At 41.3% G+C, this 22,175-nt stretch overlaps 1 protein-coding gene across 1 annotated transcript in view; it reads left to right on the forward strand.

Annotated features, from left to right (window-relative positions):
* The first annotated feature begins 4,052 nt into the window (after positions 1–4,052).
* LOC102295757 (nuclear receptor coactivator 3) overlaps positions 4,053–22,175 on the forward strand; it is a 64,953-nt gene continuing 46,830 nt past the window's right edge. Inside the window, exon 1 of the mRNA XM_005926171.2 lies at positions 4,053–4,388. The gene's annotated coding sequence lies outside the window, so the exon portion shown is untranslated. The remainder of the gene's footprint in view (positions 4,389–22,175) is intronic.

Here is a 22,175-nt window from a genome sequence, read left to right on the forward strand (position 1 = left end):
TATCTGTGCCTGAATTGTCTATCTTGGCAGCAGTCGGGGTGCTGTGTTGACATGTCCCAGTTCATAGGCCACCCGGATCAGATGTCCGCACTGACCCTGCCAGCTCGCATATGGAGCCTGCATATGGGGCCTCATCTATAAGAAATAGGTGCCCTGAAGGAGTTGCAGTCCCTCCAGCGACGCAAACGCAGTTCATGGAGGCCAGCTCTTCCAAAAGGGCCGTAGGATGTAAAGTGACATTTCAGCATTTGTTTACAGGATACTACAACAATCTGTAACACATACAGAGTGCTGTGAAAAAGTATTTGCCTGCTTTCTGATTTCTTTTTCTATTTTTTTGGCACATTTTTCACACATTTGGGACCAACAAACAAATTTTAATATTAGTCAAAGATACCCTGAGGACATACAAAATGCCGTTTTTAAATATTGATTTTGTTTATTAAGGGCAAAAGGCATTCAATTCTACCTGGTCTTATATGAAAAAATAATAGCCCGCCTTTGTTAAATCATGAATATTAGGTCTGATTACTGCCAGACTTGTTGAATCATGAAATCACTTACACAGAGCCTGTCTGACGAAGTGAAGCAGGCAAAAGATCCGAAGAAGCAACAGATCAAGCCAAAATCTAAAGAAACCCACAAACAGAGCCACTTCTGAGGCTTCGGGTCTCCAGTGCCATAATCCACAAATTGAGAAAACTTGGAACAGTGGTGAACCTTTCTAGGAGAGGCCAGCCTACAAAGGTTACTTCAAGAGTGCATCGACGACTCATCCAGGAGGTCAGAACTGCATCTGAAGAACTGCAGGATTACCTCAGTTAAGTTCAGAGTTGATGCTTCAACAATAAGAAAGAGACTGGCAAAAAACATTGTGATGATCCCGAAGACATTTAGGAAAATATTTTGTGGTCTGGTTTGTGTTCTGTTACATTTGATGTAAAACGAACACAGCATTTCAGAAAAAGAACATATTTTTCCCTCTTAATAAATGACATCATCATTTAAAACTGCCTTTTGTATTCACTTGGGTTATCTTTGTCTAAAATTTAAATTTGGTCTGATGACCTGAAACATTCAAGTGTGACAAATAAGCAACAAACAAAGAAATCAGAAATGGGGTAAATAAGTTTTCCTAACATAATGCATTATTTACAGCAAGCAGAGCAGAGTTAATACTTTTATTAGCATTAACCTTGTGAGCTAATATTAGAATATATCATTTGATCTAATGATTAATCTATTCACACAGAAATTTGAGTAAAAAAATCCAGGATCTGCAATATGTTACATGAACCGATGACATACACATTACCACGTGAGATACTATCATTACTCATACTCTCACATTACATATTACTCAGACCTGTACACGCTATTATACAAAAGATACTATTATTTTGGAAATAATTGGGCTCAGGGGTTGTTTTGCTGGTTAGTTCTGGAAAATTAGGACTGAAAAATAACTGAAATAATCTTGATTGACAGAAACTCAATAGTTTATGATGAGAGATTTAGTTGCCGTGCTCAACCCATGTGTATGGTTGTTTTGTCCACAAATTATTAATTTTTTATAAATGTTTTCTTGGAAAAACTTTTTAGAACTGCCTCAGATCTCTCTGGGAAATGGTAAAAGAAAAAATCTTTAGTATATTAGAACAATCAATCCACCGCTTCCCATGGCTGCTTATCCAGCGTAGAGTTTGGAGTCCATCCCAGCTGACCTTGGGCAAAAAGGTATAGGCTGATCACGTCATAGTCCACCACAGGGCAAACACACACAGACAGATAACCACACACTTTAATACACATGTAAAGCAATTACGAATCACCAAATAACCTAGCATAGATGTTTTTGGATTGTGGGAGGAGACCCACTCAGGCACAGGCAGAGCTCTTAATAATTTATTTTGATATAATTCACTACTGACAAAATCCATCATTGGATATAACTTTTTGGCATTCAAACATGTAAACATCCACTTACATCTTCCTTCTTCTTCTTCTTCTCCTTTTGAACTCCCTCTTATCTGTAAGTCCTGTGAAACAACATCAGAAAAGCGTACCTTTTCTGGCTTCAGCCGTGGACACGTGTTTTAATTTTTTTTCAGTCAGTCGGTCATTCTCAGGTCAAGTCCCAGAAAACTTAAGTCCTCAGTATGCTGTTAATATCTGCATGTGAAGTTAAAGTGAATGTATATCACAAACGCAGGCATCAGAACAAAATGAGCTGGTGCTCACGTGTCGCAACTCACAGCAACTCCGCACTTTACTTGTTCTGTGAAAAAAGTAAAACTGGGAGGTAACTTTTAGAAATGTCAATGTTTTATAGATGTGCGAGCTATAACTAACATCTTAGTGACACAGATATTTGGGAGTTTAAATAAATATCTTTTCTTTTAAATGCTTAAGAATCACGACAACATTATACACTGTGCAGGAAATCTACAAACTGCGCACTGGGTCACTCCCTAGGTTATCTTGAACTTGAATATATCTTTGGCACGTTTCTGCTGCAGCTTAGCTGTTTATTCTTTTTTTTTTCATCTGTCTACTCACATTTTCACCAATACTAATAAACACATCAATCTCACTGATATCTATTAAGCCCTAAAGTGAGCACACTTTGACAGTTTTACTTCCTTTCTCTGGAAATTATTTTCTGCTAGTTGTTACCAGCTGGTCCACAAAGAAAAGCACACACTTGGTTTAGATTTTAAAATTGGACACATGTCTCTATGGCCAAAGTAAATAAAAAGCATGTGTAATAAATGTTAGGCTACCACGTTTGATCCCAAAATGAGAAAAATACAAATATCATAACTTATGAGAGGTTATCATGATCTCATGAAGACAAAACTTTGTGGTTCATAAATCTGACAAATTCTTTAATAGCTGTTGATAAATCACTGCCCCCCCTCCTCCCCCTCAAAAAAAGAGTCATAAGACAGAGCTGAGAGACTGTGATAGGAGAATGAACAATCTTATGTTAGCTTAGTTTCATATTAAAGTCACAAGCCATAATACTGTTAGGACACCTTGCATAAAAAAAGTTGTATAAAGTTGTATATATAGCCAAAGTAAAGTTTGTACATTTATTTATTTTTTTATGTTTCTGCAAGAAGTTCTTTAAACGGAATTATATTCTAATGCTAAAATATAATCCATTTTCAAATATACTGCTTTATTTTTTATTATTATTGATAAAGTTGCAGTTATTTACTTGTTATCCTGAAGAAACAACACCAAAAAAAGTTTTAATGGTTGAACGTCAGACTGGAGAGCTGCCCAGGGTGTGCCCCGCCTCCCGGCCTACCGTAGATGGGATAGGCTCAGTATTTATACAACATTGTAGGTGGCTTTAGTTTGCATGAGGGCTTGAACGTCAAGCAGATTACTGAAACTTGCTCCTATTTTAAGTATACTATACCGCAATCCCTCCGATGACACCTGACATCAACTACCAACAACAAGTGCAGACTTGATGTTCATTGAGATCAGTTAGGAAGGATCCAGATGAAATCGGTGCAAGTGCAAAAACAATGGCGACAAGTCCATAAAAGTCCATAAAATAATAACTAAATGCATAAAGTTTTCACTAGTTATTGACAATATGTTTCTATGGAATTATTTATTTAGCAATATCGCTTTCTTTGTTTCTTCAAATCAATGAACACAACGTTTAAAAAAAAAAAAGAAACAAACTAAATTTGAGTATCATATTCAAAACAGAAAAGCACAATTATAGGAAGTGGTGTGGTTAAATATGCAAAACAAATGTTAAACTGTTCCAAACTCTTTCAATGAGGACCACACAGAGGCGGCTTTTATTTATCCAAGTGAACTTTTTTTTGCACAAGGCAAGGACAGGACCTCTGCGTCCTTATTTGCTCTCAAGTTCGCTCTTTTCTATCACCCCTTCAATCCAAACGCCCTCTTTTGGCTAAAAAAAAAAGTCTGGATATTTGCAGCCTGTAGCTCCTCCCATCAACACAAACAAGTCAGCTGTTTGCTTTTCGTGCAGTGAGGTTAACTGATAACACACACTGTGGCATCTTCCCTCTCGTCGCTCACATCCGTCTGTACGCTGCTAGACAGACGGTGCCTGCTCCTCCACCTCCACCTCTACCTTCCACTCCTCCTCCTTCCCCCGTGTGGTGGTGGAGTCTGCCTGTAGTCCGTATCCGGGTTGGACGAGCCATCCGGAAGCGCGGGGCTCGTCTAGAAAGAACTCGTTTACCCACAAGTCTCAGCGACGCCTCAACTTACAGAACTGGCTTCTTGGGCTTCGGGAGTGTTTCCCATTTAAACAAACAGAGCCGAAGATGGCGGAGAGTTAATGGTGTAAAGAAGAAATTATCGATTCGGGAGAGAGTCACGTCCACGAGGTAAGTACGTGCAGCACGCGCGCTCCTATTCAGTCAGTTTGACCAGACTTTGCGTTTGGTTTGCATTTCAATAGAGGACGGAAATGTCTTGACTTGGGTTTCCAGCGGCAGTGCGCACACAATATTGGCATCGGCGCGGTGCGGAGGGCACAGAATACATATTTTATTTTATTATTTTTTTAAAAGTAAATGACAGAAAACATTTGCCCTCGGTTTGTAACGGTGATGCGGTGCGTGTTTCGGTGCCATGCTTATTTGCAGCACGGCTGAACGTTTGGCACATTTCATAAACTTAACTTGATCGCACAAGCTCGCCAGTTTACGCACGAGCCGCTGGATCGCAATAGTGCCTCCAGTAGATTTGCTGCAGAACATGAATAAGTTTTGGGACAGCACATGCTTTGGGCTCGCACGCTCGCGCTTGAACGCAAAATCACGGGGTGATTTATTTTTTTTGTTTGTTTTAAACCGGTTGATGCTCGCTGTCCGCGACAGTCGGTGGGAAACAGCTGAGCCCAGTGCCGTCGCAACGTGAGGGAATTTGGACCGGGATGTTTGATGAGCAGGAGCGTGCAAACACACTCGGCTGCGTACTGTATGTGAAAGCGGCTCCCGCTGTATTGCTACTGGTCGCTTTACAACAAACGTGCGCTGCAGGAAGGAGGCAGACGACGGTGACCGTCCGTCAGTCAACCAGCCGCTAAGCCAGCCTGCAAGACCGATTAAATTCAAATAAATAAAGTGCAGCCGGTCTACGGCGTGTGTCTCCAGTGTGCACGTCAGCAGTGCACGAAGGGGTCATGCATTGCCTTAAAATGTGTGAGGTGATACGGTGAATGCTCGTCGTGATGGTGTCTTTTTCCTGTTAGGTCCTTCATAACCCCTCCTGCCATCTGCTTCATCCTCAGTAATGTCTCTAACTGTATATCTGCAGGGGGCAGCAACGTGGCCCTGTGCGTACCCGCTGCTCTGCAATTATGAAGGTGCACGGTTTGATCCCTGAAACAGCCAGCCGGTGGTGTAAGTGTGTGTGTGTGCGTACGCCGGAAAGCGCTGTGTCCTTGAGCATGACACCAGAGCCCCAGCTCACACTGGATAATAGCAGCCTTACAGTTCAGTGTGTGTAAACAGAGGTTGAATCGGAGTGATGCTGCAGGTGAGGGATGTGAGGCTGAGTTGATTATATTGAAGTCGCTGTCTAAATTTAGATGCGTGTCCAAACGTGGCTGCAGCTAACAACGATAGTTTTCATTAGTCTCTTTTATAAGATATAAAATATTTAAAGGTTAAAGACAGTGACAGATCAACACTCACATATGTCCTTCTCAAAAGATGTCAGTTTGCAGCGAGTCACAGATGAGATGCTGCAACCAGAGAATTCCCCATGCTTATTTAGTGATGCATGACATTATAATGTCTAACTGGTTATTGTTGACGGCCCCTTTTCCCCCCGAAAGGTTTACATGAAAATAAAAATGGGTTCAAGTTTCAGCTACTATAACAATCTGAACTATTTTAATTGGCTGAAATATTCAGTTATACAACAAACTAACAGTCAACTAAATATTAGCCAATGGGAAGAGTTTGTTGATCAGATGTTGGTTCGTTTGTTGGTCGATTAAGGGGAAGAAAACTGAGTTGCAAACAGACGTTATAGTTAGATAGTAATTACACACATCAGGCAGGAAGTCCAAAGTGTGGGATCATTTCGAGAGGAAGGGCATGACTCCGAGAGAATAGCATGCAAACTCTGCAGGGAAACATTTGCCTATCATTCTTTGACTTCAAACATTGCTTTTCATTTGCAACTTGTAAGTAGCTCAGTGGTAGACACTTTGGACCATAACTTACTTTAATGTTAGGCTGAGGGTGTCCTTGTTAGTTAAAAAAATATGAAAAAAATATGATGGACTTCATATTTGATCCATTAGGATTGCCCGTTCTAAATTCTTGTTTGGTAATGGTAGTAAACTTGGGTTTTGGGGCAGTTAAATTTGTGACATTGGGCTTTGGCAAACAGAGGTGGACTTTATTTTTACAGAAAAAAAATTATTTAGTAAATAATGGATGACAGGACAACTAAAATAAACACTTTCAGGCCAGTTAGCTTCTTCTGTTTATCTTACTGATGTTTCATATTCAGTCCTGTTAAGCCACTTACTGAAAGCTCTATTCTCCTAATTTAATTGATGTATAGTTAGTCAAATGCTCTCCAAACTGTCTGGCTGCTGCTCGTGACGGGGTTTTAATCAGGAATTTATTATTAACAGTAATTGTTTCAGCTCTGTGCCCCAAATGCGTCTGTTGCCCAAGTGAGGGGGGGGTTGGGTGTCGCAGCAAGGAGCCGTTGTCTCGTTGCACGGCACCCATCTTCTGACAGATTTACAGTCAACTCTGTGGACCAAGTCTCTGCACACGTGCTGTCGCACACACGCCTACAACCTGCTCACAAGGAACCGAAGGCAATGGGAACAGGGAGGTGCTGTGAGCGAGCCGCCAGGACTCATGAGGGGTTTCGCCAAGCGCATGGCGGGATGAATGCATTGACAAGGAGGAGGAGGGTGACAGTGATGCATTATGTTTGCTGAATGGGGAAAAAGGGGACAGAGGTTAGCAGGGGATGCTGGTGACTGGGTCAGGCACTGGGGGCAGGGCTCGTGAGGCTGAAGCAGAGAAGCAGGACATCACATATTAGCCTGGGAGCTTGGGAATCTGTGAGTGTGTGTGTAGAGGAGGAAGGAGGGGGGTGTGTACCGAAAGGGGAGGGGCTCAGGTGGAGCCTCTTGCTGGAATTCCACCTGGTATTTCTCATCTTTTGTCTGCGTCCTGGTGTTTGGTCAATCTCGTTTTTACCCACCTCGACTTTGCTCGCTTGTTTCTGGGGTTTTGTGTGTGTGTGTGTGTGTGTGTGTGTGTGTGTGTGTGTGTGTTTTCCACCTCTATTGTGGACTCAGGAAGTTTTCTGCCTCAGATTGTTCACATTCTTTGCCATTTTCTTTCTTCTCTCTGTGGCATGTCTCTCGCTGTCCCCTTGCCTCCCCCAGCTCCAGAGTAGTGAGCTAACTGTTGTCCTGTTGTTGCTGGGGCCCCTCTCTGACATGTCAGTATGTGTTAAACAGGAAATAATCTTCACCAGCTCTCATTGATTTCACTCTGTAGAGGAGCGGGTGCTCATATTTAAATCTCACTCATTTTTGTCCACCTGTCTTTTACTTAAACATCAACACTCCAGCGATGAATACTGGGGCATCTGATTTGCAGGGGTTTTTTTTCCAAATGATATTTTGACCTCACTGACAATAAAGTATTTTAAGTTTCAATAAGCGTACAAAAATCTACTTTACATTCGGGTATAGAAATATATTTTTCCTCAATAACCCTTTAGTAGAATTTAAAAAGACTTGTTTTCAAGTTGGATTACTGAGCTAAATAATGCTTGTGTTGTGTGATGAAGAAATATTTATAATCATACTCTTATTACACATAAACCTACTGGGCTACTTGCATGTTTATGTTATAAAACGGGACGCTCTAGGGCTCGACAGTTCATCAAATTTAATTTTCAATTCCAACTCTGGCTTTTACCAATGAGTAAACCGGGACAGTTAAGCTTAAATGACTACTCTGCTGCATGTTTGCCCTTCACTAAAAGCCCAAATCTACTCCCCATCATGATGCTGCATCTTTAGTTCAGTGCCTTTGCGTAATGTGACTTGAATTATATTCATTTTGATATAGTTTAAGAGTGATTCTTCATTAAAAAGATCAGTTACATTTTCAATGTTTCCAAGATTTCTTAATAATTTGTAATTTGAAAATTATTTTGAATTCAGTAGAAGTCAGATACCTAATGGATGATGGTTGCAGGATGTGCACATAGTGCATCTTTAAATACACATGATGCTACCTGCAAACCTTCAGATCAAGACCTAAACCTGAGACCTGGAGACCATTTGGTGACTCTCCCTAGAAACCGAAGATTTTTAGAGAAATTGACCCTCCTTGATTGGTTGGCGTGCAGTTCCTGGCTGATGCTGTGCAGCATCAGTTGCAAAGAGAGAGCTGCACTGAAAACCTTGTGATTGCTCTCGTTGTTTGTAGATTGCTACAGTCACCAAAGTTTTCATCTTGTCTGCAAAAAGTACTTTTGGTTTCTCCCATCATTACAAGGGGTCACTCCTTCTGGAATCGCACCGGAATCTTTTGCTTGTTATCCCAGCTGCTAACTAACCACCGAGCAGGAGTTTAACTTATAAAAGCATGATGCAAACAAGAAATGGAAAATGTTTACTTTCAAAGTAAAAGCTGTGCCTACACCACCGTACACGTTACAGAAGTAGCAACTTTTGTCATGTGTAGGCCGTGTGCAGGCAGGAGCGGTGGTAAAGAGGACCCAAAGTGCAGACTCACAGAGATGGAAGGTAAACTCAAACTTAGATTTATTATAAAACAAAACTGAAAACTACAAAAGCTGACAGGCAGAACACACAGCATAATAAGATGGTAGATTGCGACACTGACACAGAGAAACACAAGGCTTAAATACACAGAGGGAGCAAGCAGAATGAGAGGCAGGAGGCAAACACAGCTGAGGCAAATCAGGGCTAACGAGACAAGGGAAGCAAAACCAGGTACATTAACATGAGACAGGGACTTTCAAAGTAAAACAGGAAACATAACACAGACATGGACTTGACAAGGGGACACAGCAGACAGGGGAGACAAAGCAACTAAGAAACACAGACAGAAACCAGAACATTAACAAAGAAACCAAAAGACTAGAAACCAGTGAACCAGAACGTTCTCTGTTCCTTTCACAGGAGTTGGCTGCTGAGATTTCTTCCTGTTAAAAGGGAGTTTTTCCTTCCCACTGTTGCCAAGTTCTTACTTATAGGGGATCGTCTGATTGTTGGGGATTTTCTCTATTATTGTAGGGTATTCGCTTTGCAATATAAAGCACCTTAAGGCAACTCTCATGTTGCGCCACTTAGTGAGTAATTGGTATTTGGAGACATGTCAGCTTCTTCCATACAAACTATAGACAACCACGATAATCTGCTAGCAACCAAAGCAATTGCAAATGAAGCACTATATACCTCTTTGTGAACCAGTTCCATGTAGTAAGAAAAATCAGCTTCACACAACCACTCACCAGCTGTCAGAGACTACAGGTTTTTCCCTAGCTGGAAGCTGCCAGGGCTTCACTGACTGATCTTGGCCCGTGTGACAGGGGCTTAATGTAATTATTGACGTGCTTCAATGCTGTATCTCCCCATATGGAAAAGATATATATAAATCATATAAAGTTTGTATCTGTCTTGTGTGAAACTTGTATGAAAAGCATACAAGAGTGAAAACAGATATAAGATCCCTTGAAAAATGAAACTTGTATGTTTTGGATACTTACTAAAACAATATATGAAAGTAATGAGAAAGTGGCCACTTTCATGAGTAAATCATATAAGTTTTTACTATTTCTTTTCCATATGGGTAGGAACCTCTGTTTGGGTCACTAGTCAGAAAAAGTAAAAAAAACCCTTCACATTACTCATTACTTTTTTTCTAAAGTAATCTATGATGTTACTTAATTACTTCCTGGAGAAAGTAATTTTTGAAACTATTCATAATTACTTTTGCGTGCCCTGAAATGCGTTGTCACATAATTACCAGTTAACAGTATAAACCATGGGCTACAGTCCCATACACTTACACAAACTCATCACAGCCAACGACAGGCAGCCAGAGCCTGTTGAAGATCAGGTTCTGGCTGCTGGGCTGGGATCTGCATACACTCAGCTGTAAAGTCACTCTGGGTTCTGTCATGGAGATCCTTCTGTGTAGACCCAGTGTTGTATTAGCAGTAGTGGATAGTTGTTTCTATCCTGGATGGAGTTTGCACTTTACTTTTGTCAGGCTCTTGTGCTTTTTTGCAATAAAAATAAAAGTAATGTCCATGTCCAAACTGAAATGTGCTGTTTGTTGTGCAAGAAAAAAGAAGCAGGAAAATGAAAATTTGTATTTTTGTTTTGTTTTGTTTTTTTCACCCATTGTGCAGATAATTAAAGAACCTTTTATAACACAAATAATTACATAATTGTAACTGTAATCTGATTACTCAATATAGGACAGTAATGCGTTACATTACTGCATTACAGAAAGATGATTAAAATCACATGCGGCACTGCCGATAACACACACAGATTCATTCATTTGTTCCACTTGTGTGTTTTCAGTACAAAACGTCTTGGCCAACAGTGAGATCAGCGGTTTAGTGGACGGCCAGTTCTAACAAGATTGTCAATCCAAACATTTAGATATAAACTTACATCTGGCAGGTGGTGCTACAGACACATTTTGCTCTACACTACCAAACACAGGACAGCATGAGCATAGAAAAGTGTTTTAGTAAAATAAGTAAATAGCTATCTTAATATGTGAAAAGCTAAACTGTGGCTTGTAGTGTAATGCACTAAAAAAGTGCTGCATAAATTCAGTGACTGATCTCAAACAAGCACATAGTTCTAGTCAGTATGGATCTCCTTCTGAGTCAGAAACCAGCAAGTTATCAAGAGTCACATACTACAGCTATTCATCTGATGACAAATTGGAGGTAGACAAGGGATTTATGTTTGGTACCAAATATGTTATATTTTATCTTCAAGCTAACAGTTTTAAACCAGAAATTCTACCCACAGTCAATGTGAAGGAGCGCTGTTGTGCTTCCATGATTAAAGACGATACAAGAAGAAATCATGGCGACACAGATTTCTCTGATTTCTCGGTGTCGAGCTGCAGTATCACTGATCATTATTTTCAAAATATGCTGCGACACATAACGCCTACCAAAAAAAAAAAAAAAAAAAAAAAAAAAAATATAATATATATATATATATATATATATATATTTATTTATTTATTTATTTATTTATTTATACACACACACACAGTTTGGTAACGTCTTGAGTATTTGGACAGTTATAACATTTTTTTAACTTTACCTCTGTGGATTTTAAATCAAATCCCAACCAAATACAAGTTCTGTGCAAGTTTTGATCTTTTGTCTGCAGGACGATGAAACAGCTTGTTTGCCAGTTACTTTGGAGACTGACACACTTCCAAGTGCAAGTCACACTTTTTTGTGAGTGTGTGTGCAAATAACTAATTTACTACTAAGCGCAAGAGGGCTTTATGTAGCCTAGAACATTAGAAAACACTGAAAGAAACACAATGTCTCTTACTTTTTCTTTTTTCTTTTTTTTCTCACATGGCACCTGGATGCTGCAGCTCGCTGAACAGTCTAGAAAGAGGTGTGCTTCCTTTTCAGAGGAGAGCTCTTGCATAAGAAAAGTGACCCAAGTTGTGACACTAAATGCAAATTTTTAAAAAAAGACTGTAATAAAACTCAAACTGAAAATCAAATTCTTACCCAAAAAGCAACGTTCTATACTAAAGAATACTGACTTAAAATGTTTCGTTTTAATGAGTGGATTTAACTACAAGAGCTTTTGGTATTTTTGAAATATGTTATTCTTATTGCTAACGTGAGCAAAACTAATGAGTGGGAGCGGCACAGGGAGTGGCAGAGGGTGTTCAGTACAAGGCCGGCCCTCTAAAACCAAGGCCGTGAGGATCTGTCATGGTTACGTCAATTGTTTTATAACTTTGACCTTAACATTTATATAAACACCTGTTTATATAGTTCCTTTTCTTGTGTGTCAAAGGCAAGCACTGTCAAACCTAACGCTGGAAAACAGACCTCATTTGTTGAACTTTTGCTTTTGGCTTTTTAATATCATTGACTAGTAAGAGTTAAGCAGTGACCAGTTACATAATTTCTTTATTGGGGAAAATTAACATGTTAATATCCATCCATTCATCCATTCAGTCTTCCAGGGTCATGAGCGCCCTGGTGCCTTTCGCAGCTACCATAGGGTGAGAGGCGGGGTACACCCTGGACCGGATGCAGGGCCAACACAGAGAAACAGACAACCATTCATACTCACATTCACACCTATGAGCAATTTAGAATGACCAATAATTTAACCACACTTACTGCATATCTTTTAACACTGATCTGGAGTCAGCTGTGTAATTGAGCCTGTAGAAAAATTAATTTTGTGTAAAAGCAGGTAGCTGAAAAACTGTTTATGTGATAATAGAATCACTAAATATCAAACATAGTTTGAGCAATGATAGATAGCGAGACACACAGAGGGAGAGGGATGATCTGATGGACTGTCAGAGTGTATCCTTGGTTTCTGTTTCCTTTCTTTCCCCAGAATGCCTCGGTGCAGCTCATGTCCTCTGCCGCTTTATTTTTCTGAGAGCTATTTCTTCTGTGAGAAGAATGTCAAGTGCCTATCTCGGTGCGCTTCTCCGTGTTCTGTCTTTTGTTTTCTTACTTGTGGTTCACTCTTGATTTCTGTCTTCTCTTCTCGCCCCGGTTCACCTCAACCTTTGTCTTCTTGAGTGTGTTTTTGTCTCCTGGCTGAGACTTTTTCTTTTTAACTTTTTCTGATGTCTGGGTCATTGCACTTTAACTAAATAAGTTTATGTGTTAAAATCTGAAAGACTGTATTCTTACGATAGTAGCTCTTTATTGTGTGTGTGTGTGCGTGTGTGTGTGTGTGCGTGTGGGTGGGTGGGTGGATGGTAGTGTTAGGCTGGGGGGGGGTGGATACATAGGGGAGAGCGAAGAGTAGACGAGGGGGGAGGAGACATAGAGAGTCGTTATTAACGTGGCGACTCCCGCTAAAATTCAGGGAGTGCTGTTGCATCCAGCTGTTACTGGTTGTGCGAGGCTTCGTTGCCATGGCAACACAGCCCTGTGCGCCTGCTCAAGGTCGTTCATCCAGCTCTGAACCGAGCAGCATGCTGCACATAGGATGTACGGAGGGAGAGAGGAGGAGAGAGAGAGAAAGCAGGAGAGAGGGAGGGAAAGACAGACAGAAAGAGAGAGAACAGAAGAACTACTTCAAAGTGACCAATCAAAAGCACTTCAGTGACGCTGTGGTCGGTGAACAAACTCGGCCCTGCCTCCACCTCGTCTCTGACACGCACGCACGCACACACACAGTTACTTTCCTCAATAAAGAAACAAACAAAAAAGAAGCCCCTGGCCTTGGGGCTTGTAGGTTCTTTTGCCAGCTGATAAAATATTTAGCTGGTCAGTGCAAGAGAGAGACAGAGAGAGGGGGGCACGGTGGCTGGAGAAGAAGAGAGCAGCAGAGCTTGGCTTTGTGTTTTCCTTTCTCTAATGGTGCATTGCTGTGAGGCTACCTGGGGCTTCTCCCACCTCCTCTCCTCTCTCACTTTCTCTCCTCTCCCCTCAGAGGGCTGCAGCAGCATCCCTTGGGGGGGCTCTGCTGCATGTTTGCAGGCGCTGACTAGACTCGGCGCAGCACACAGTGTGCACTAAACAATCCCGCGCACCGAGGAATCACGGCGCTTCATCGCACTACACATTGTAGGAAATTGAGTCTAACAGTAATCTTTGTTGGATGATATTAATAGCGAGGCACTGTGTGATGAATGCCCGCTGAATCGCAGCTCTACAGCTTGCGACGTTGTCGCCGGCGTGTTTGTACATAACGACAGTGCTGACGTTTCGCAGTTATAATGTTTAGTGTGTTCGTCATAATGGTTTCATTTTCCTAATAAGCGACTGCACCTGAGGCTGAGGATGTAATTGAGGTTTCGGCTTGTTTTTGTCGTAAAGTTTAAAAAAAAAAAAGAGGACAAATTGCTTGTAGAGAAAATGTGAAAACATCACCAGTTTGATTAAAATTCATCCTGAGGGGTCCAGTTGTTGTTCACGTCTTTGTATCGCTGTCAGAAGACAAATGTGGGTGAGCAAGGACATGTCCTCAATAGACTTGGGCCATGCACTGTTATGCTTTAAAGATTTGTGTTAGAATGATATTAACAGTATTTGGTTGTGTTGACACACACTTGTGCCATACAGCGGACACAAGTGACAGTGAGTTTATTAGGACGGCACAAAAAAAATTACAGTGAAGAGGAAAAGAGCTGAGTGGGTACATGACACATGGGAGGCCACATGCGCCCTCATCTAGCAGCTGCAGTCACCACAAGACGAGACACGTAATGCGGTCGATCGCTTATTTTTGTGTGCGCTTTGCTGTATTGATTCAGAGATCATATGAATAAATTGGCAAATTAATCAAATGTAGTCACTTTATAATAAAACGCCACCCCTGAAGTTTAATAATGGCACGGATCGTCAGGTTTAAAGTGTCAGCATAGTCTGTTTCTATATTATCTCAGCTGTTGAGGTCACAGAATGCATTCAAATCTAAAGTGTGGCAAACTTTTAGATTTTCCTCTCCTGCCTCTCTTCTTTTTCTGGGTGCACGCAGAGTTTAGCTGGATTTTTTTGACAAAGTCAAACATTTTCGGTGAAGCGCAGGGAAGAATCGCTTTTTGTGGTCGGTGACGTTATAGTGTAGCATAGTGTGTGGATGGCTGTTTAAAAGTTAGAAAAACACAATCGGTGACCTTTCTGTGAGCCCCAATCAAAAGGAGAGTCAGACTTTTGGGTCGGGAGGAGGTTAGGTTCACCTTTCTCTTTGCTCTTAGTTAACAGATGCCTGTTAAAGGGGTCCTCAGAGGGGGGTGTGTGTGTCTCTAACAAGGGGAGTTCTGTTTTTTTACTTATTTTCCATTGTAAAATCCAGACCTAGTTTATGTGTTTTAGAGTTTTACGCACACACACACACACACACACACACACACACACACACACACACACACACACACACACACACACACACACACACATTTATGGGGTAGAGGATGAGGTAAATGTTACCAGCTGCAGCGTAGCAAGCAAGTGGCTTCAACTCTGCCTGAACCCGGCTGTTATGTGACCACCTCGTCAACTTAATTCACTCCTTTCCCTTAAATGCCACACCGACCCCCCATATCACTTTATCACACTCACATATATGTATACGCACACATAAACACACATCACTAGCTCCTTTTCCCCGTGTCACCAGCAGCATCGCTCAACTCGGGGTAGTGGTGGACTCCCAAAGCTTGTAACCCCCCACCTCACCACGGCAGTGTTGAGCAGCACACTGGCCGGGTGTGCTACGTTATATTGGCTGCCCCTCCGGTTACCCTCTGAGGTCACATTGTTGTTGTTATGATGTCACAAAGGCTTTTTTGTGCAAACCTCCGTCAGCTTACTTTTACACGCAGGCTGCAGTGAAACACAGTTGACGCTCTTTAACCAGTTGATCGGTTGCAGGAAAAAAAAACTGCACTTAATTTGGAAATTAACTTGTTCACTGCTGGACTTATCATCCATCCATCCATCCATCTTTATTTATAAAGCACTTTAAAACAACCACAGCTGACACAAAGTGCTGTACATTGGAACGAAATAATAAAAATAAATACGATATCAGCTTAAATATAGCTATGCACATGTTTCGGCCAAGCTAGGAAGCAGAAAGAAGTCTCTCCGTGTGCTCGAGCTCAGTTCAGGCAGGGGGAGTGTCTTTAGTTAAATCAGGTTTTGCTTTTTAAACCTTATCCACCCCTCTCATTTTCTTTCTCTCACTTCCAATGAGTCTGTTAGTCCTGCGAGATCCGAGTCGTAGTAAACAGGCGGTGACATTCGCAGGCTCTCTGTGGAGGGAAAGGGGCCAAAATTTAAATATTGATTTGATGCAAAGTGAGATAAAATGTCCTATTCCTCTCATGCTCCGCTTTTAGATGCTTTTTATAGCTGTTGATTGTGTATTTTTAGCTGTTGTCGAGCACATCAGACTTTACCCAAAAAGAAGGCTTTGATTTTGTTTAAGCACACTGTGTAAACATGCTGCTGTTTGGGACAGATCAGCGCTATATAGGATCCCTAGGATGAAATATCATCTCCTGTTGGACTCGGCTACCTGCTCAGGTAACCATCAGGTATTCAGGCTCGGCTTGTCTACAGCTTCAAGGGGCTGTTAATGGTTATTGAGCTGGTAAGACTCCTCCAGTTTTCTGAGAAAAAAAAAAAAAGCGAAATGGAATTGGAAAACTCGATATTTAGATTTTATTCTAATTAAAATGTTTAATGTTGGAACTTTGATAAGCACTGGATCTGCAGACAGTTAGCTGGCTCCCAGTTAGCCGTTTTGAGCACCACAGTGTTCTAAGGACCAGCCACGACCCAGCAACAGGATGTTGGTAAATGCGTTGGAGCACGTAACTTGCAACTCACAGGAACTTCTGGTATTGGTGCCAAAAGCCACAGGACACCTTCACAGGTCTCCCAGAGTCTAATGCCCTTTTTCGTAGATCCACTGCAGCCTTGAATTTAAAGACATTAACAGCCAAATAACGCAAATGTCTAAGCTCTGCCGTGACATCATTTAACAGTCCGTGTGATGTGTGAATTAAGCCGACGTGAGAATAGTGCAGGTGGTATTTTACTGCCAATGGAAGGGCATTGTGTGTGTCATCTTCTGCACATTGTATCTGGGCAGCTTACCTAAACCACAGACTACTTCCTGTAGTCTGAACCCACCTAAAGCAGACTATTTCCAGCTGTGAGCTAAAGGCGATTTACTTAACATGAAGGTTAATATTAAAACAGTTGTTAGTTCATTTGTGTATTTTCTCACCTTCCGAATTTTGCCATGGAAATTATTGGCAGCGACTGTTAATTTTAGACACACACAAATGTTAACCCATCATAACTGTATAATTTAGTTTGTAATGTGCTTTGAATTTTTGTTGTGGTGGCACTCTTTATTTTTATTTGAATCAAAGATTGTATCTGTAACAAATGTCCATGCCACGTAGGACGTTCCTGTCTACCGGAAGGAGAGTAGCTTAGCTATATTTATGTATAGCTAAGCTATACGCGCAGTGGAAACACACGACACCCTCTTATGTGTTAACTGAAAACCGTTGTCTCTCACACGTCTATGACAGGTCTCCAATAAAGGCCTTGTGGAGAGTACGTGTTAGCTAAGTACGATCTCTCTCCCTATCTTACAAAGGCTAAAAATAGCACCATATCTACGCTACACTTCGAAAGAGAAAAAGAGGGAGGGAGGACGCAGAGAGAGCGGCAGAAGGAGGAGAAGGTGGGGATGGCAGGACGATGGTGAGAAAACAACAATCAAGGCATGAGAAAAAGGGGAGAGGAGATGAATAGAGGCAGAGCAAGGGTGCGGGAAGGAAAAGAAAACAAGCCATTAATAATTTACCTGCGGGACACTTCAAGTTCGACCTTTATTTCTGGTCAGTGGTGCACAGTAACAAAATGCTGGGCTGAGTGTTGTGTAGTGCGAGGAAGGGAAACTCTTCTCATGATCTGACTGCTAATGTACAGACTGGAGGTTTGCACCTGTGGGCAGTGGTCAAGCGTACTCAGGTAGTGGGATTTCAGACTCAAAAATAGCTCAGCTATTTTTAAAAAATGTAGCAGTGAGAAGATGAAAAATTATCCGGGAAGACCAGTTAAAGTAAAAGATTCATGATTTCAGGAAGTGCCAAGCACTGCAAAGCACTTTAAAGATTTTACAGTGCTGGGGACATGTGACAAAAACGAATCTCTCCCCAATCACATTACAAAGTAATTCACCCTTTAATTTAGTTCGGCTTTCTAAGAAGGTTTCTAAGAAATGACAGGAGTACACAGTGTAATGTTTTTGTTCCCGTGTTGCTCTGTAGGTAGAGATGTGTTGCTGTTGCCAGTTCTATTTTGGATTGTGATGTTGAAGTGTACAAAACACCTTCTTCATTCATGATTTCTTTTTAGTTAGTTACTTTGGCCTGTCTCTGACACTGCAGACTCCTTCAAGGGAAAAAAAATCTAAATGCATTCTACCTTTTGCTGACATAATATTTGTTTGTGGATGTGCACATGGACTAATGCAGAGACTGCAAATGACTAGTTCTTACTTCTATGTCCTAGTCCACTCGGACCAAGTTGGAGTTGGATTGTTTTCCACAGATCTGCACGCACATAATCTTCCTTAATGTAGTCGACTTTCTCCTCTGCAAATATTTTATTTGCCATTTATTTTATGCAGAATAAAGTAACAATAAACAACTTTTTCCTCAGTGAGTCAGTTATCCTACAGATGAACTCCAAAGCCGCTGTCGTGGACGCCAGCTGGCGACGGTAGTCCTTGTTCTGCTCTGCAGAGCCGCTGAGCTCGGCATAGCGGATAATGAAGCAGTTCTCCACCTGCTGCAGGTTCTAGTTAGAGTGGCCCTCCAGCTCACAGTTGTTCTCCAGAGCAGACGAAGGACTGCAATCGTCAGCTGTCGCCCAATACAGCGGAGTTGGAGTGTGTCAGACTCGGCGATGAGATGGGAAAGCCTGGAGCTAGATGGTGAACGGCGGCTGAACTTTAAAAACAAGAGCAAAGGAATTAACAAAGTGACCGTCTCTTGGACGGATGGAAAAAGTAAAAATCTAAAATGAAAACATACGTTTTCAAATATACTTCGATGTCCAATGACGAAGGACCGTTGCCTACTTATTGTTGTGGAGTGCGTGCCACTGCGATACCTCAGCAGAGCAGTTAACAACAACGACCACCTTAAACTTTTCAAATTGTAGGCAGACAGATCCTTTACAGATGCTCACATTCAGAATGAAACTTGTGAACTTTATATGCTTGTGTGTCTGGCGGTATATCTTTCCCTTATCCAGTTCATCCACATTTCGCAGGTGTGGTGCTGGGGGCCCGAGGATGTGCAGCGTTGAGTTCAAAGTGGCTCGTTTGAATTGGCCAAAATTTTAGGCTTACGCTTGAGAATGCTCTCGATGTAAGGTGTTCAGGATCATCAGGAACTTACAGCTACCCACCAGCCTGAGTAAAATGTAGCCTGCGGGAAAACTGCAGGCAAGTGTGAGCACATTTATTAATCACATACAACTTTCAGGTGGGTATGTCACAACAAGTGATGACTACTTGGAAAGTTCCTGTTTATTCACTAATCATCTTCGTTCAGATTATCTCTTCATTTCAGGCTCACTTCAGGTGTTTTTCTTCTTCTTCTTTATATTTATTTGCAGCAACAAGTACATATGACTACACACCCTTTGCTGAGTGTATCCTTACAGGTATCCTCTTTTGAAACCAGTGAAGTTGTGTAGGAGTGTGTCTGCTGAGTTTCACAACCTGGTTCTCCTGAAATGGTGCAAAGCTGATGTGAAAATGGCTTAAGATGGGCGTTTGACATTTTAGTTACACAGTGTCTTATTAAACGATTATTTACCAAATTTGTTGCTTCGGCTTGCTGCACTTCCAGTTCAGTTTAGCATTTCAAAACATTAACAAGCAAAAATGTGCTTAGCAAATGACTATCCTGAAGAAACAGAACTCTCAGTGTATCTGTTAGACTGAATATTGTTTCCTGTGTCCAAAAGTATTTTAGCTCCAAATAAAAATAATAATAATAATCCTTTCCGAGTCTACGGTGGAGAGCTTCTTCCATTACCTTGAGATCAGTTTTCACAGAACAGTTTGGCTGGACGACATTTGTTCCCAAGCCAGGAAACTAGTTGACAAGCTATTTATTACCACAGATTTTTTTGTGTGTCCCTTGCCATGCGGCCTGTTTCATGTCTTCTGATGCTTTACGTGTCCTTTTGACACCATTTTACTCATGAACACGTACATATATTCAGCTCTGTCTAGTCTGGACTAATTTGTTGCTGTTCTGCATTTAACCTTTGTCCTGACACACTTAGCTGCACAAAGGAACAGAAAAATAGCCGGAGGAGTTAAAGGGGGGGTTGTTGGCCAACTTGTTGCTGTGTGATTGTGGTGCTATGACAAATACTGTGTGTGTGTGTGTGTGTGTGTGTGTGTGTGTGTGTGTGTGTGTGTGTGTGTGTGTGTGTTATCAGAGCTTGTGTGGTTTGTATTTACCAACAAAACAAACTGTGAGGTCTTGGGTAAGGGACACAGTGACGCTAAATTTTCCACAAGGCCTCACATTTTCGTTTTACTTCTCCTGCACAAAAAATAGACAGAAAGAAGGCGAGGAGGACGGGGGGAGAGTGGGAAAGACTTTTGGTTTTAGTGCCACAGGGGGGTTAGGGATTTGAAGAGAAGAAGAATAGGCAATGCAGTTGACATTGTTAAATTTCAAGTGTTTTTCAAACAGTCCATTTACTGTGTAACCCTAAACCCTTGGGTAACACTGAGGCCTCTCACCCTCAGGCAAGGTGCTATAGACCTTACTACTGCAGTTAGACCAGTATAAGTGTTTGTGTTTGTACTCCTTCTGGAATACTTAACATTTTTTTGTGTGTGTCTTTTTGCAAGAGTTTTGAATAGACTAAAAGTATGCGTTTAATGTAATAGTGGCATTTAAAACTGGAAACGAATAACTTTTCATGTTTGAAATACATTACACGCACATTAACAGTTCTTGTCAGCCCTCCTCAGCATGACACAAAACAGCCCACAGCACCTCCGTGTGACCTAAGAACTTATTAGAAACGGTCAAACAGAAAAGAATGAAAGAGCTTGCTGGAAGTCGAGATGAGATGTAATGTAATCTGTCTACTCGAGACTCCAGAAGTGGTTTATAAAGTTGAGGTTCCTCTGCACATCCTTCAAACGTTGTAGCTTTCTGTTGACAAAAAGCTCCCACAAATTTATGTCGATCAAAAACTCAGCATGCCTCAAATTATTTTAAGTTAGTTATATATACACATATGTTTGTTTGTTATGTATAAGTGACCTAAATAGCGATGTAGTTAAAAATTTGTGTGATTCAGTGCATTTCTCATGTAGTATTTAAATCATTTATGAGGGGGAAAAAGGCCAAACGTTTTCCCGTTTCTATTCTTTGTTGTGCAATTGGAATTTGAATATACACTCACTGGTCACTATATTAGGTATAGCTTGTTAGTATTTGTCAAGCCCCCTTTTGCATTCAGAACAGCCTTAATTATTTGTGTCACAGACTCAACAAGGTGCTGGAAACACCTTGTTGAGTATCTGCACAGCAGCTGCAGATTTGATGGATGCACATTCGTGATGTGAATCTTTCATCCCACCGCATCCCAAAGGTGCTCTATTGCATTGAGGTCAGGTGACTGTAGAGGGCTTTTGAGTACAAAGAACTTACTGTCATGTTCAAGAAACCAGGGTGAGATGATCTGAGATCAGAATCAGAAGATGGATGCACTGTAGTTATAAAGAGATGGGCATGGTAAAAACAACACTCATTTGGTATTAAGGAGCCCAAAGCACCACCACCAGCAGCAGCCTGAACCTTTGATGCAAGACATTATGGATCCATGACCCTACCATCTGAATGTTCTCGACTCCTCAAACCAGACAATGTTTTTGCAATCTTCTATTGTTTTGGTGAGCCCGTGTAAATTGTAGCCGACACGAAGGGCACCTGGTGTGGTCCTCTGCTTGTGTTTTCAGAGATGCTCTTTTGCCTACCATGTAGGACTGCACGATTTTGCATAAAATGAGAATCACGATTTTTTTTGCTTAGAATTGAGATCACAATTCACTCACGATTTTCTTTTCCAGTATAAATATTTATTGCACTTATTAACTGCACATCAACTTCGTAACAGTTTAGACTGAACATAAAAACAATAAATAAACATAAAAACAACAAATCTCTCACGTTTTGTTGTTGCCGCAAAATGTTGTACTGCTTGAAATTCCGTCTCCACCGTTGCTCGACGCTGCGTGTATAGAGCAGGTAGTGCAACAACAGAAAAATAGTTGCGGGACGGCACTGTGTAGCGTTTGTCTAGGGTGTTGATCA

This window comes from Haplochromis burtoni, unplaced genomic scaffold (assembly GCF_018398535.1).
Source record: "Haplochromis burtoni strain Fernald_Lab_line unplaced genomic scaffold, NCSU_Asbu1 Contig_91, whole genome shotgun sequence".
Classification (NCBI taxonomy): domain Eukaryota; kingdom Metazoa; phylum Chordata; class Actinopteri; order Cichliformes; family Cichlidae; genus Haplochromis; species Haplochromis burtoni.